Consider the following 16,858-nt stretch of genomic DNA (forward strand, 5'->3'; position numbering starts at 1 on the left):
CAGTTGCTTCAGTTTAGTTTTGAAGAGTATCCCCCTTTTAATCTCAAAAGCTCTGTTGTTTGGATGACAATTATATTGTTTCCTTACTTTTTATGGCCTTACCTTTCTACGACTGATCTGAAAAATCTTTATTCTGAAGATGGATATGATTATAAGCCACTTCAAAATTTCTGTTTAGAAAGAAACTGGATATAAACAAATTGACTAAAAATGTTGAAAAGGAGTTCAACCCCAGCCCTTCTTATCCAATCCCAATACATTACATTTGAGTGAGGCATAACCCAGGGCCCCAGGGCTCAGCCCTTGCTCCACCGACTCTACCCTTCCAGCCTGTACCCAAACAGGGGGGCAGTTCTTTTTTCTATGGGAAAATACAGTTTATTTAGAAAGTAAATTGGAGAGTGAGAGAAAGAGGAGATTCACCTCCCCCAGGTAGGGGCGGGGTCAAAGCTTAGGAAAACATGGCAGTCATAGCTCAAAGAACCACATGACCAAACCAGAGCTTAGCAAAAGCAATAGCCAGAGGGCAGTTCTTAGAGTCAGAACCCCAGGTCAAACTCCCAAGACACCATGTTTTCATTTGCCACAAGGGAGGACTCAGCTTTCCTTTGGTTTGGCCTCTCAGAATGGAAGTGTGGAAAGTATTGAGCCGTGTGAAAATGAAAAGATATTTAAATTAAAGTATCACTTGCTATGGGAGGGAGAGGTATACCTCATCAACAAGGGTACCTGCATAATCAACATTTGTATACCTAACCCTGAATTGTACCCCACATCTTTATAATAAAAAATAAATGAACAAATAAAATAACAAAAGAGCATAGGGACCTAGCATATGAGTACATACGATATGCCAGAAGTTACTATTTGCTGCTTTATATATATATAACTCATTCCATCCTCATAACAGTCCTGCAAGGAAATGATAATAATATGAATTAGAATAGTAAATAAATAACAATATAATGAAAATAGCAGCTGGGCTTATTGAGTACTTGCTATGGGTTAAGTATATAAATGCTTATATACATTTCTAGTACTATTTTTATTTTACAGATGAGTAAGTAGGGACTCAGGTTAAATGAGATTTTCTCAAGGTCACAGAGCCAGTAAGTAGCAGAGCTGGGCACTTTACCTTATGGATATTTCATTTTATGTCACTGAGAAGGCATACTAGGGAATGTTACAAAATGTTCAAGAACATTGGGGATGATTTACTTCCAAGATTCATGATCAAAGGGAATCTGTGGTCAGCAAGTGGTTGCAAAGGGAGTCCGCTGTATGCATTGGACTTGGAAGAAGAAAAACCCTGATAGGACAGTGAGTGCTTTGGCTTTCTCACTCAGGCCATACGTGTCAGTGCTTTTGTCCTCTTCTTCTTGGCCGGTAGCTCAGTCCCTAGGCAGATTAAGTTATTAGAAAGGTGGTGTTCAGCCAGAGATCACAGATGTGCAAAAGTTGGCTTTTAAGAAGGCTCAATGTCCATAATTGGATTCTCTGCTGCTGCAGACTCTACTGTGTGCCACTGTTTGTCATCTGCCTGTGTCTGTCTTAGTCTGCCTCTTCTAAGTTTCCCTTGGTGGTAGCTTTAACTCCTCTTCTCACACGCCCAATATTTGATTTGTGGGTGGAATTTGCGAGTGTAAAGGGGTCCTGTATTGTTTGTTTTTGAGGCACAGTTTCAAAAGAAAATGGCATTTTACAGCCTGCATTAATGAGAAATTACTTTCCATTAGGATTCTGAATGATTTGCACATAGTGTTTATAAAGTGGAGGAAAAATGTCAAGCATTTCACTAACAAATGAAAGCGAAGCTCACAAGACTCTGCCAGAAATGAATTCCAAGAACATTTTCTTCATCATTTCTTCTTTCTAAAGAAAAAAAAGAGAGAGATGAAAGAATGTAGGTCAATTAGGCGGGATGCACTGTGGGACCAAGATGGAATCCTTGATAGTATCATTGCTAGATAGTTAAGAGGACGAATAAAGTGAGCCAAATGGAGAAGGGGGAGAGTCACATCTTGAAATGATGGATTGCAGACAAAATCCAACTGCAGGGTCTGGCTGGAAGCAATGACCGCCTGTCCAAGCCTGTGAATATGGGGTCATGCTGCTTCATCAGCATAAGCAGCCCCTCTGTCCCCAAAGAGAAAAGGAAGCCAAGAAAAGTCCCTGAACTGAAGCGTGTGCCTGGGCAGCTCCCAGAAAACCTTTGATTTTGAAGAAAATAGTGTAGGGACTTGTGACCTGTGCACAAGTATCTGCCCCATTCGTGGGGGATTTTTTATCAGGCCCCAAATTGCCACGTACTGAATGATAAATTTAAAGACTAGAGAGAGGACAAAGTATATTTTACATTTTTTATCCACACATTTTTTTATAAAGTGTTTTCTGTTGTTGTTGCTGAAATTCCTAAAGTGAGTATGGCTTGTAATCACACTGAGAGTTCATATGCTCTGAAACAGGACCTACTTTAAACATGTGGAAGACTGTAATTAGCTAACAAACGTGCATTCCAAATGTGTGCTACAGGCTTGTCAGAGTGAGGCAAAGTAAATCTCCCAAATGGCTTGTATTAAGACGTTCTCACTCTCTTTAGGTATAAAAGAGACTTTTATACATTTCTTGACACTTCTGAGGCGGCGCGGAAATAATTTCTAGAGCCTAAGTCATTCTCCTCCCTGGAGCAAAATCTCTAGGATTACATTAGAAAATAAACATTTATTCAAAAGTGAAATGTGAAGTTTGAAAATTAAAGAAGACGAGCACTTTGCAAATAGAACTATAGAAATTTGGGGACCAAATTTATAAAGAGGAAATTATAATTTTACAGAGCAGTGACAATGGTGATCAGCAAGTTATTTCTTACTTTTCTCTTTTTTCCTTTCCCCTTTTCTTCTGTTTCCCTTATCACTACCACTGACCTTCCCCCAGATCCATTTCTATATAAGTAGTTGTTTCAGAGTCAAGCCGTTGACAAGAGAGAAATAAATAAGGAAACACGAGTTCCACATTGTACTTCAGATTCTGACACTTCTTAGCTTTGTGACTTTGGGTGACTTTCTTAACATCTCTGGACTGATTTCAACTTGTTCCTAAATGAAGTGATTTGTCTTAGTACATCTCAAGGTACCTTCTAGCTCTAAATTCTGTTGCTGCAACACTTACCTTTTATGTGTACTTAGCATTCTTAGTGATTTGAAAAGTGGGCAGGTTGGATACTTAATATTTTCTATATTTAAAAAAATGAAAGTGTGAGCTATGATTATTGTTGATCAGTAGCCATTGATGTGGGAAAGAGGGAGAGTCTTTCTCCTACTTTTCAATCTGAGGGCAGTTTTGGAGGGAAAGGTTTTTTCACTGCAGGGAATGGTTTCCTGTAATTCCCCTAAGTAGTCTGTAAAAAAGAGTTTGAAAAATCATAAGATGAGATTTCTAACTTAATTGTGGGAATGTTGATGCTACTTAGCTGAAATTACTTCAAATGCACATTTTAAAATCTTAATATATATTCTCTAATGATATATTTGATTTGTAAGCTAAAATTTAAAACACCACCATCTAAATATTAAGTTATATACTTATGTTTTTAAAATAGCATAGCGTCAATGGTTTCCAGGTATTTCAAGCAGGGCAGCAGAGACATAGCCCAGTTCTGGGGACTCTAGGGAATCCCCTAGAGTTTTCCAATGAGTACAGCTGCAAGTGCAAACTAGATCATGGGAATGAGCGACACAGGAAAAGTGTAAGAAAATAGTGCAAGTGTGAGAAAATAGTGATAAATGGCTGACACCAGATCTCCAAGACAGAAGCATGACAGAGAGAGATGAGTTGGTAGCCAACTAGAAAACCCTCACTTTGAGGTCGAACACGGTAGCTTACACCTATAATCCCAACTTTGGGAGGCCAAGACGGGAGGATCGCTCGAGCCCAGGAGAGTTCAAGACCAGCCTAGGCAGCATAGCCAGACCTTGTTTCTACAAATAATAGAAATAATAAGAAGTCAGGCATAGTGACAGTTGCCTGTAGTCCCAGCTACTTGGGAGGCTGAGGCAGAAGGATGGCCTGATCCCAGGAGGTCAAGGCTGTGGTGAGCTATGATCATACCATTGTACTTCAGCCTGGGTGACAGAGTGAGACCCCCCTCCAACTCAAAATAATTATAAGAAGAAGAAAAGAAAGAAAAAAGAAAACGCTCTATCTGAAGGGAGTGGCCGACAGTCTACACAGATGCCCATTGCCCAAGAAAATGGGCCCACAGGAGTTAGCCTTTCTGATTTTTCATGTTTATATGAAATCTTCTAACTTTTAAGTATGGGCAATGAATCCACATTGTGAAAAGCAAAGAGCAAACCAAACAAAGTACCATCCGCCAAGCTGATCCCTATGCCAGCAACAAGAAAGCCATCTCTGATGAAGTTTGCTGTCGATCTTTTCTTTTTCATAACTCAGGGTGGCAAAAACAGCCCACAAACATTGGACCTGGTTATAATAGAGGGCTCACTTCCCAGGAATATTTGATAACTAAATGAGCTATAGCTTCTGAGGTCAAATGTCATCTCAGTAGACAAGTCAAGACTTTGTAAGGTGGAGGGTACAGCTTTTATTAGTTTAATCCATCTAATATAACCTGTTTAAATTGAGGATTGGCATCAAGGTTAAAACAAATCGCACATGCTTATTTTTATAGATTATCATGATTAAACTTTAGCTCCATTGACAAGTCATTTCAACCAATCACATCTCCCATGATAAATTCATGTTATTTCTAAAAAGACAGTTCATAGACTTTTACTAGACTTTACTTGGTAGTTTACTGTTTCACCATCATAAATTGAGACTTAAAATTTGCAGATAAGGAAATTAGGACCTAAAGGTGACCTAATCCAGAGTGACAGATCCAAAGTTTCTATATAGTATGCACCTACCAATGGACAAAAATAGTATTTTAGAGATGTCGAACAAAAGACTGTTTGAGGTATCTTCCAGAATTACACACCAATGTTGTGTCTAGGTCAGCTGCAGGGAAGGTATTAGCTTCAAAAGTATTTTGCTATAGGAATTTGAGATTACAGTTTAAAAAAAAAAAGAAACTGTAACATTTGAAGGGCGCGTGAACCATCAGATATGCTTGTTCTTATTCAGAAGAGATGATATCTCATAGGTTGAGTACAGTATCTGGCCCAGAGTACACAGTCAGTTTGAGAATGATTCTGAGCTGAAATAAGTTCCAAATCAGGTTTTCTCCCCAAAATGTAGGAGATGAGCTCTCTAGTAGGATGGTACAGGTACAGTCAGATCTCAGGGTGATATGGGTTGTGGAACCAAAGCTTCCAGAAGGAAACCTGAGTCCCATTCCTGACTGCGTCCCGACTCCACCTATCAACAGATACCTTCCTTTCTGCTCCTTAGCTGCCCTGTAAGTAGCATAAGTAATAAGGGTAAGGGTACAACCTTTGGATTTCTGGACTTTAGACCAGGAAGTGAGCAGAAAATGAGCCCACCCAGATAAAATGGGTGTTACCTGCAGGCTTTATGAAGTGGTCTTTGGAGTTCAAAGAAACCTTAAATCCTGGCTCGGCCGGGCTCAGTGGCTCAGCCTGTAATCCCAACACTTTGGGAGGCCAAGGCGAGTGGATTGCCTGAGCCAGCAGGTTCAAGACCAGCCTGGGCAACTTGGCAAGACCTCGTCCCTACAATAAATAAAAAAATTAGCTGGGTGTAATAGCACACACCTATAGTTCCAGCTACTTAGAAGGCTAAGGTGGCAGGATCACTGGAGTCCATCAGGTTGATGCTGGGGTGGCCGTAAGTGTGCCACTGTACTCCAGCCTGGGCGATGGATTGATACTCCAACTCAAAAAAAAAAAAAATCCTGACTCTGTCACTTCATACCTTTGATTCTCAATGTCATCCTCTTAAGAATGGGGATTATCACCCCTACCACAGAGGATTATTCTAGGGATTAAATTAGACTATGTAAATTAGAGGTGCTGGGCAGGGTACTTGCTACAGGATAAGAGCCCACAGTACAGTGGCTGTTAATGTTACATAATTGGTTATCTGATTTCCCAGCCTACAGCAGATTGGACTCAGCAGATTAGAAAGGCCTGAGGGACTGCTTCCAGAAGGTCCACTGACAGCAGGAAAAAATGACAGGTCTCAGCCCGACAACAAGGGAGGCAAGAGAAAGACTATAAAAACCAGTAACAAAATCTCAAAAGGCACAGCAGTCTGGGTCATTTATTAAAAGACAAAGAGCCCACCTCAGGTCAGTAGCTTCTGGGAGACTTTGTACTTTGTAGTCCTCCAACAGGGACTCATGTTGACAGCAATTGTGTGAATTACTTCTCTCTCCATCCCCTTTCCCCTAAAAATAGGTGTGGGGGTGGGTTATATTTTGCCTCTCAATGGGGATGCTTTGACCAAATGCTTCCAGGTCATGGAATCTCCAAAGTCAAGCCCAGCAGAGAAGAGAGTGCCGTGGGCTCTTTTGGAGGTCTGAAAATAACCCAAGTACAAGTGCAGCAAAAGAGCTGTGATTTTTAGTGCTACAGAGAGAAGGACACCCTTGTATGACCCATCTCTCCTTTCACCTTCATCTCCCTCAAAGTCAGGGTTAGAGATAGAGGCTTCCAGGTCCTGGCATATGGCAGAGAGAGAGAGAGAGAGAGAGAGAGAGAGAGAGAGAGAGAGAGAGAGAGAGAGAGAGAGAGAGAGAGAGAGAGAAAGAGAATGAGAATGCCAGGCTGCAGAAAAGCCAGTCCCTTCTGTTGCTATTGTTATTCTGATGTCTAATCCACCACCTGGAGTGGACAGTGTTTGTCTTTAACCAAAGCCTGAGCTGCTCAATTGGAAGCTGGAGCTCAGAATGAAGAAGGTAGGACAGGGATGATGAAGTGCCAAAAGGACATCCCTCAAGCTAGGTGGGACCTGGGATGGCCTTCCTGAGAATCTGGGTGGTATTTAGGTAAGCAGTGCTCTTAGAGAGCCTCCCATGGCCTGGGAGCTCCCAGGGGCATGCAAAGCTCGGGCCCAAAGTCTTATTCCAAGCCCAGCTGTTGGGCCATCCCTTGGCTGGGGTTGGCACAGAAATGGAGTGGGAATAAACCCATAAACTGAAGATTTTCAGAGGAGATACATGGCATAGGGATCAAGAGCGTAGACTCTCAAACTGGCTGAAGGTCATATCTCAGCACTGTCACTTAATTGTGTTAAACCTCTGTATGCCTCAGTTTCACCATCCCTCAAATTGGAAGAACTAATGATTCCTATTCATAGGATTTTCTGGAAATGAAATCCATTAATATCTCTGAGACACTTAGAATATTGTCCTGACATGCAGTAAACACTAAAACTCAAGAGTTATTGTTTCCTCCCTATAGCTTAATGGGACTGAGGAATTGTGGGACTGGACTTTCCACCTGAGTAAAATGTGCTCAGCATTTCTGCATGTGCCAGTCACCCTTTGCCGCGGGCCTTGAGCAAAAAAAGGCGGGACTGGGGCAACAGCTTTGCAAAGAATTCTCCTACTGGTAAAATAGAGTCCTGAAACTGCACCACATTAATGTCAAGAGGGAAGAGGGAAGTGCAATTAATTTTAGGGGGAACAGGGTGTCCCTACCTATTGTGCGTTGCTGGTACAGTACTTACTAATCGGCATCTTAAAACTCTTGTGGTAGGGTCTCTCCCTCCCATTCTTTTTTTTTTTTTTAATCCTAATGATGTGGAACAGAGCTTGAATAATAAATATTTAGCAGGGACACTCCCTTTTCTCTGTTAAAATAATCTTTGTTTCAGTACTTTAACAAGGAAGACTGTGTTTTCCCACTTCTGCTCTCATGTTACGTTGAAGCCAGGTCTCAGGAGTAAGAGAAAACAAACATGGACCACTTGGGGAGGGCAGGGATAGGCTGAAGCCATCTCACTGAACAACGCAGGGTCGGGGGTTCTAGCTATTCTAAGATACACACAGATCCACAGCAGCCAGTGGGGGTGGGGGGGCTCGTGCACATGAATTCTTAGTAATTTCAGGTGTCTGTTACTGAACATGAGAAAAGTCAGGAGGTGGGGTGGACAGGGAACAGCTACAGGACCACAGGGGGAAAAAGGAGTTGGGTTGTCAATAAAGATGGGACGCTAGGAAGGACCGGTCTTTTTTTTATGAGACGTTTCCAGCAGAGGTGCTGGCTTCTAAGGTGGGAAACTCGGCATTCAGGCACTTTGGAGATGCTTGTGTCTAACACAATTGAAAAGCTCCCACTGAGGAAATATAGCCCATTCTGCCTGGACTTTGGGGCTCCATCCATGGTGACCTGGACTTATCTTTTGTTTTGAGGGAAAATTCACACACTATCACTCAGGTGGGCAGAAATTATTTCTCTTTAACTGAACTGAACTTGCTTATGAGCTTCTATTTAAACCAGTGGTGGAAACAACATAATCTTTTTTCCATTTCTACAGTTGACAAAAAAAAAATTAATCTTTTTTCCATTTCTTTTAATGGTGGAAAAAAACATAATCTTGCCATTGCAAGGTCTGTTCCCTATAGAAAACTCAAGTCTCTTCCTACAGAAAGCGTAGACAAGTCATTTATTGCTTAGGCGATTCAAGATTCAATCACAGTCAACTCAGAGTTGAAATTCCCTATCAGAGCTGTTTGTTTTTCTCAGAGGTTCTTTTTCCCCCGCTTGTCTAACTCAGGATGTTGCCTGGGTGTAAGGAAGCGTTTACAGGACATCATGGTGGCAGACAAGGCAGCTTGCTTCCACTACTGAGGTGACTTATCACAGGAGGCTTGGGGCCTAGGCTGGGATCCACTGACATCTGTGACCCGGGGTTGCCAGATCTATGCATTATGACTCTGCGTAAACCACCCCCCGGGTCTCTTCTGGTCTAACTGGCCCCTCCGCACTTCCTTACCTCCTTCCGGGAGTTGAGAGGATTTGTTCATGGTTCATGGAGAGGTGGGGGCCCTCAGGTCCCCTCTCTGCTTAGTTATATCACCCCACAATTTCCACTGGGTTGTAACCCCCATGTGAGTCTAGAACACTTGGGGAGCCTACCTCCTCCCAGAGTTCTAGTGGGAAGTGGAGCTGAAGACCGCCTTCCCCAGGGTAGAATCCAGACAGCATTTCAACCTTCTTGCCCACCTTCTCACTCCAGGTCCCTCTGGAAAGAGCTTATATCTCTTCTCCGGGTGGCAGGAAACAGCCCTTCTCTCTCCATGGCTTGTAATGAAATCTCTAAGCTCTGAGTTCTTCAAGCATTTGTTCCTTGGAACCAGGAGTTTCTTTTTTCTCCCTTTCTCTTAAATTTTATAAAAGCCTACCTGGCTCTGGCATGAAAGCCTGAAAGCCTTGGCTTTCACATTTCATAACTGCAATGGCATTATTTGGGAACATAAAAGTTCAACATTGTCTGCTTTGTTCATGTCCAGGTTCCAACCTCCCCTTCAAGTAAGGGAGGCCACACAGCTCATCGGGTGGAGGGCCCTGGGCAACAGAAATGACCCCAAATGAAAATGCATTGAATATTTCAAAATATCGTCTGACTGCATGTGTAATTCAGCACAGTCATTCTGAGCACTGGTTGGTGTGGATTTATCAAGTGCCTGCACTGCTGAGAATTGTGTTCAGTGTTGTGGGCAGCCAGAGGTGGGTGCACACACATTGCTCGAGTGTGCACAGCCAGGTGCACACACATTGCTCGAGTCAGGGAGCTCTTGTATTGGGCCTTTCCACCCAGTCGTCTCAGGAGAAATGCCCTGTCTTGGATTCATTTGCTGATGGGGTGTGATATGACTGCTGGTCTCTTTCCAGCTCTCAGAATATCAAAGTGGGCAATGTAGCAGTGGTCCCTTGCCCAGAATGAATGAAGTGAGAAGTGAGTCATGTGTCTTTTCCCTGATTTGTTCAGAGCATGTGTGTGTAGAGTATACAAGTATGCACAAGGTGGTGACCTTGGACAAGTGTATGCCTGCCACCTAATTTTTATATTTATTTTGGTTATTGCCAGTGGTTTATAGAGCAAATGGGAGGGAAATATATATATATCTATATATATATATGGAAAAAAAATATATATGGAAAAAGAGAGAGAGAAACAGAGAGGAAGGGAGCATTCTGTAGTCAGTGTGATAGCCTACAAAATGTCTTGGCAGTGTCATACATCATGGCATGATATAAGCAGTGTCATACATCATGTAGGAGGTGACATGGAGCAAGGTAGGTCATGGTCTGGGGTCTGGAGCCCTGGTGTCTCATTCCATCTTGACCATTAACCCTGGGGCAAGGCCATTGTGACCTCTCAGAGGCATTGCTGCTTCCTTTTCAAAAGGGGAGGGTTCATGGAAGACTGCCAAATTCCATTCTAGCATTAAAATTCTATGTTCAAGGAAATACTTCCCAAGACTCCCATGTGGTTTGGCACCTGACTCCTCCTCTGTTAAAATCTAGTAGTGGGAGAAATGCTAAATGAATACTAATCATTTTTATAATCTACATTAAAAGAGTTATATATTAATAAAATGGACCTGACTCATGGCTCAAGTGGCCATGGGCTTTCAGTGCCCAGCTCCCACCTGCCCACCCAGACATCCACTACATGACCCAAGGACAATGAAAAGTTCTGTACTGTAAATGCTCACTTCCCCAATGCTTTGTTAGAAATCATTGAATGTTATTCGTCCAAATTCAAAATAATGAACCAATCCCCAATGTTTAAATCCTTCTACTTCTCAGCTTTTAACATTAAGACAAGAGGAATAATCAGACTTGGATAGGGATGGGTGGTGTTTTATGGAAGCAGTCATCCAAATGCTGGAAACGTCACGTAGATTCTAGAGGTTATATTGCAGGTAGGTCCAGATTTTAAAAGGCTGACCTACCTGTAAGGCACCATGTGGGAAGGAGCTGCTATCTGGAGAGGAAGAAGCCTTTCCACCACCCCCACTGCCTTGCCTTTCTCTCCCAGCTAAGACTTCTTAATGCTTCCAAGTCATGTTAAAAGAAAACGGAAGGGGGAGACGGCCATTATACTAGTGGTTTTTCAGCTTCCCCTGATCATTGGAAAGATCTGGGAAACTTAAAAATTACTGAAGTCCAGGTTCTATTGCTGGAGCTTCTAATTTCATTGTTTTTTTATTTGATCCAGGCTATTGAATGTGCCACCAAGTTGAGGCCAACTGCCATAGGAAGGCAACAGGGAGCCATCTCATACAACCTGGGGAACTTCACTGCTAAAGGCTCCTTGAGTGGGTCCAGACTTGGTACTCACTCTCACCTGGACATAGCCAAAGTGCCCTGTCAGAGAAATGGATGTTACTGGGTCAAAACACACATAATAAAATCCTTTTCCACAGGAAAATGCCCCTGCCCCAACCCCTCCCTCCCTTCCCCACAATGCTGCCATCCCTCTGGCCTTCCCCAGGACAGTGGGGCATCTCAGTTGATCAGCCACAGAAATATCCAAATTTATCTTCTCTCTTTCTTGGACCTCAGAGACTTAAGAAGGAACATAATCTCTAGCAGAACTTGTTTCAACTCATTTGAAGGCTGGGGGTGGGGGAGTGTTTCATAATAATAGAAAAAGGAAATAAAAATAGAAAGCATCAAATAGAATGGCAGAAGTAAGATAAAATATGTCAGCTATTTTAATCATGGGAAAGGATTACACTGTCTTCTGGAAGGGTAAAAACTGTAAAACTGGCATTACCGTGAGATACTGCCTTCCTCTCCCTTTCAGACTTAGCTCTGCTGGTATTGAGAGGCAGTGTGGAACCTAGAAGACCCTTACATAGCAAGGGATGGTGGTGCACACCTGTAATCCTAGCTACTTGTAAGGCTGAGGCAGGAGGATCGCTTGGGCCTAGGAGTTCAAGGTTGCATTGAGCTGTGATCAGGCCACTGTGCTGTAGTTTGGATGACAGAGCAAGACCCTGTCTCTAAAAAAATAAAGGCAACTATTACTCGTGGGGAGCCTGGCCTGGTCCCGTCTAATCTACTGGTGATGGCTTTTCTCTATGTGTGATCTCTGTGTAGATGGGATGTGTGATTTCCTGGGCTAAGGTTTAGCTTTCTTCCAGTCCTATCTTTAGAGATAATTCTCTCTGGCATCCTTACTCCCTCACCAGTGGTCCATGTTCCCAACCTCCTATGAATGAGGCATCATCTCACATGGCCAGAGGGCCACTGGGGTGTTTCCTCAGCCCTGCCATCTCCTTACCTTAGGCTCCTTTACATGAAACTGTGGGAACTGCTGAGGTCCTTTAGGGGCTATGTAAAACTGGAGTGCAGGGATCCCATCTTCTCCCTAGACATATGAAAGCATTATCCAAAGCCTGGAAAACACTCTATGTTCAGAAACCCATAGGTCTAGATAGTTTGTGGCAACTTTGTTCAAATCTGCAAGATGTAAACATTTTAGAAAACAGAAAAAGAAGACATGTTCAATTTCTTTAAATAAAGTGAATATAACTCTGATACCAAACCCTGACCAGAATACAAAAGCAAAATCATTATACTTTTAAATACAGATATAAAAGTCTTAGATATAGCAATAAACTCAATCTAGCTATAGAATTAAAACATAAGTCCAAGTGCCCATGATAATTAAGTATAAAGATGAAGCTAGTATTTGACATAAGTAAAGAAAATATCATTTAATAAACTGTGTTGGTACTAAAAATAATAGATCATTGACTCTTTTTGCAAAATCCAAATGGATTATAAAAGTTCTAACATGAAAAAAATCAAAAATACTGGAATAAAATTTAGTTGAATATTTATATATGACTGTGTGAAATAAACCATGAATGAAAATTTTGATTAATTTGATGCTTACACTGTTTTAGATTTCTGTACTTATGCCAAAACAAAATAGAAGCCCCATTGGCAGCACAAGCTCTAAAAACAAAATGAAAACAACCAGATGATAAACTGGGAAGGATGTTTATACCAAACATGATAAAGAGTAAATATTCATAGTATAAAGAGGCTCCTAAATTTTTAAAGAAAAATAATGACAGAAAAATAAATGGACAGTAAATGTCAGATATCTTGGAAAAAAATTTATGTCCTATGACCATCAAATCCCTTTGTAAGAATATATTCTCAGGAAGTAATTGTACATGTCTGTACATGTTTGTAATTGTACATGTTTGTAGATTTATGTGTAAGCTATTTTTCAAAAAGTTGTCTATGCAAGCCAAGAGAGAATGAAAGAGAAGGAAGGAAGGAATGAAGAGAGGAAGAAAGGGAGAAGAGGGTGGGAAGAAGGAAGTTCAGAAGGCAGGGAAGGGAAAATAAGAGATGAAGAGGAAAGAAGGAAGAAAGAAAAGAAAGAAGGACTTTAAATGTTCAACAGGAGATTAGTTAAAGAAATCATCTTATATTGTTAGAGTTGACAGCCGGTCAATAACTAAAAGCAATCTGGGAATATTTTGACAATAGTATGCACAAGAAGTTTTTTTTTTTTTTTAATGAAAACAACTACATGTAAATATATGCACAAATATATTCATAAAGACATCTGGAATTTGAAAGCCTCACGATGGTTATCTCTGAGCTAATAGATTACAGCAGACTTTTCTCAATTTTGCATATATGTATTTTCTTTTACAATTACCATGTTTTTGTTTTTAAAAAATCTTTTAAATGTTATTCTGAAAGCTCCATGCTTGGTATAATAACCTCAAGACATCAGGCATATCTGCTCTTTTCTGTCCTGGTTTCTCTCCTCCTGCCCCTCATCCTGCTCATGGCCCAACACATGGTCAGCAGCTCTAGGAAGATCTCTTTGGCTAAGAGGCCTTTCTTGCTCCCCTCTCCTCAGACTCCTGATCCACAAGTGACAAACCCTCCATATTTGTTCTTTAAATGTTTTCCATGGACTACCCAGTCTCCACATAGAAACTGTAAGCTCCCTGAAGGCAGAGGTTGGGCCTTTGTGATTTCTCTCTTCCTTAGGGTACCAGGCCGAGCTGAGTGGCTGCTTCCAGGAGATGGGCTAGGCATGGATTCTCTATCTGAGAATACTAATGAGACAGATACTGGGCGCAGGAGGTCAGCTCAGGCAGCCAGGAGAGACCACAAACAGTACTGGTGAGCTGGGTGTAGCCAGCCTTGACATGGGAAGAAGCAGAGGATCTCTGTTAATGGTCTTTCCAACCTTTTCCATATTTTCAATTTCCATGGATAATTTATATTATGTTAACCTGTACTTTTTGTCTCCATATCATGTGGACAGGTTCTAACGTTCCCATGGACCAGCCCTGCTGCCGTGGTCTCTATGACTTTGAGCCAGAAAACCAAGGCGAATTAGGATTTAAAGAAGGGGACATCATTACGTTAACCAATCAAATAGATGAAAACTGGTATGAAGGAATGATACATGGGGAATCTGGATTCTTCCCCATTAATTATGTTGAAGTGATCGTGCCTTTACCTCAGTAAATGTGTAACACAAACTTTGGACATACTTTCATAACTGAAATGAATTCACACCAATGTTCTCTCAATGTGGTGTTCTGTGACATCCTTGCTCTCTGACCAACTTAATGACTTTTGTATGTGTGTTCTCTTTATAATGTATTTTGTATCAATTTAATTTGTATAAATGATTTTCTTGTCCTAGCTACATGAAAATATAGATTTCTTTTTTGCTTGTTGCCCTAAAAGTCATTGGTTAAATGTATGTGCTTCCACCCATTGCAGTTATGTCAATGAACTGCCGATATTCCTCAGCTGCAATGGAATGTGACATTTGAAACTAGGAAATGCTAAATATTTTGACATTACTGATGGCATCTAGTCTTTTTCCTTTATTGTATTTTAAGCTTACCTGTGAATAGCCCAATAAATATGACACACTGTGTTGGCAAGAGGCCTTTATTATTGTTAACATTGAATTGATTCTTAAGCACAGTTGTGTAGCTGCAAACTCCTACCATGCCTCACAGTTGACCAGAGTCACAACGTGGATGCTTAGATGATCACCCCCAACTGACAACAGCAGGCCTGAAATGGGCCTTCACTTTTCACCTGACTCAAACACAGCACACACCCTCCTTTCAGTTGGGGAATGGAAAACCCTTCCACCGACCTTCAAACTTATTTATAAAAGAGCCCAATTCAAGCTGCTTCTGCTGCCAAACATTGGGTAGCCTTTTCAAGCAAGTCCTGTTATGGATGCTCAGGAATTAGCATTGTCAGGAATTGTGTTGAGTGCCCAAGAATACAATTGCTCAGACTCAGTGAACCAGCCCCTGGCCTTGCCCAGAGTATACATTTGTCACATACTTTGGCCCACTGGGGTCCCCAACCACCCTGTTGTGGGGAGGGGCAGGTATTTCCTATTTGCAAAGAAGGAGATTCATTGAATGGCTTGCCCAGGATCAGACAGCCATGCACAGGCAGGCATACCACAGAGACATCGTGAGTTCTGTTACAATTACTGCAAGAAAGTGAATATCACAATAAAATGAGTTACACAGATTTTTTAATTTCCCCATGCAAATGAAAGTTGTGTTTATTTTATAGTGTAGTATATTGAGTTTGTAATAGCATTATGTCTTAAAAATGTACATAATTTAACTTAAAAATAATTTACTGCTAAGAAATGCTAGTGATTCTCTGAGCCTTCAGTGACTCATAATCTTTCTGCTGGTGGAGAGTATTGCCTCAATATTGATGGCTGCTGACTCATCAAGGTGGTGGTTGCTGAAGATGGGGGTTATGGTGGCAATTTTTAAAGACAATAATGAAGTTTGCTCTATCAGTTGACTCTTCCTTTCATAAAAGATTTCTCTGTAGCATACAATGCTATTTGATAGCATTTTACACATGGAACTTCTTTCAAAATTAGAGTCAATCCTATCAAACCCTGCTGCTGCTTTACTGACTAAGTCTATGTAATAGTTTAAATCCTTTATTTCTATTTCAGCAATGTTCACAGCATCCTCACCAGGAGAAGATTCCATCTCAAGAAACCAATTTCTTTACTCATCCAAAAGAAGCAACTCCTCATCCACTCAAGTTTTATCATGAGATTGCAGCAATTCAGTCACATCTTTATGTTCCATTTCTGGCTCTGGGTTTCTTGTTATTACTTCCTCTTGAACCCCTAAAAGTCATCCATGAGGGTTAAAATCAACTTCTTCCAAACTCCTGTTAATGTTGCCATTTTCACCTCTTCCCATGAATCATGAATGTTCTTAATGGCATTTAAAGTGGTGAATATTTTCCAGAAAGTTTTCAGTTTACTTTGCCAAGATCCAGCAAAGGAATCACTACCAAAGGGTAGACTTACAAAAATGTCTTTCTTAAATAATAAGACTTGAAATATGACATTACTCCTTGTTCCATGGGCTGCAGAATGGATGTTGTGTTAAGAGCATGAAAACAATATTAATCTCTTTGTTCATCTCCATCAGAACTCTTGGGCGATGAGGTATATTGTCAGTGAGCAGAAATATTTTGGAAAGAATCTTTTGTTTTCTGACCAATAGATCTCAACAAGTGGGCTTAAAATATTCTGCAAATCATGCTGTAAACAAATGTGTTGTCATGCAGGCCTTGTTGTTCCATTTATAGAGCACAGGCAGAGTAGGTTTAGCATAACTGTTAAGGGTCCTAGAATTTTTGAAATAGTCAGTGAGGTACTGGCTTTAATTTAAAGTTACTGATTGAATTACCCCTAACAAGAGAGTCAGCCTGACCTTTGAAGCTTTGAAGCCAGGCATTGTCTTCTCCTATATAGATATCAAGGTCCTAGATGGCATCTTCTTCCAATATAAGACTGTAGTCTGTGTTGAAAATCTGTTGTTTAGCGTAGCCACCTCCATCATTGATCTTAGCTA

At 41.2% G+C, this 16,858-nt stretch overlaps 1 long non-coding RNA gene across 1 annotated transcript; it reads left to right on the forward strand.

Annotated features, from left to right (window-relative positions):
- Nucleotides 1-6,072: 6,072 nt before the first annotated feature.
- Nucleotides 6,073-14,891, forward strand: LOC110595694. Its single transcript, XR_002481991.1, has 2 exons — nt 6,073-6,271; nt 14,248-14,891. It is a non-coding gene; the product is annotated as an uncharacterized LOC110595694 (long non-coding RNA).
- The last annotated feature ends 1,967 nt before the right edge of the window (nt 14,892-16,858 follow it).

Source organism: Carlito syrichta, unplaced genomic scaffold (assembly GCF_000164805.1).
Source record: "Carlito syrichta isolate Samal-C Ts95f unplaced genomic scaffold, Tarsius_syrichta-2.0.1 Scaffold303557, whole genome shotgun sequence".
NCBI classification, from domain to species: Eukaryota; Metazoa; Chordata; class Mammalia; order Primates; family Tarsiidae; genus Carlito; species Carlito syrichta.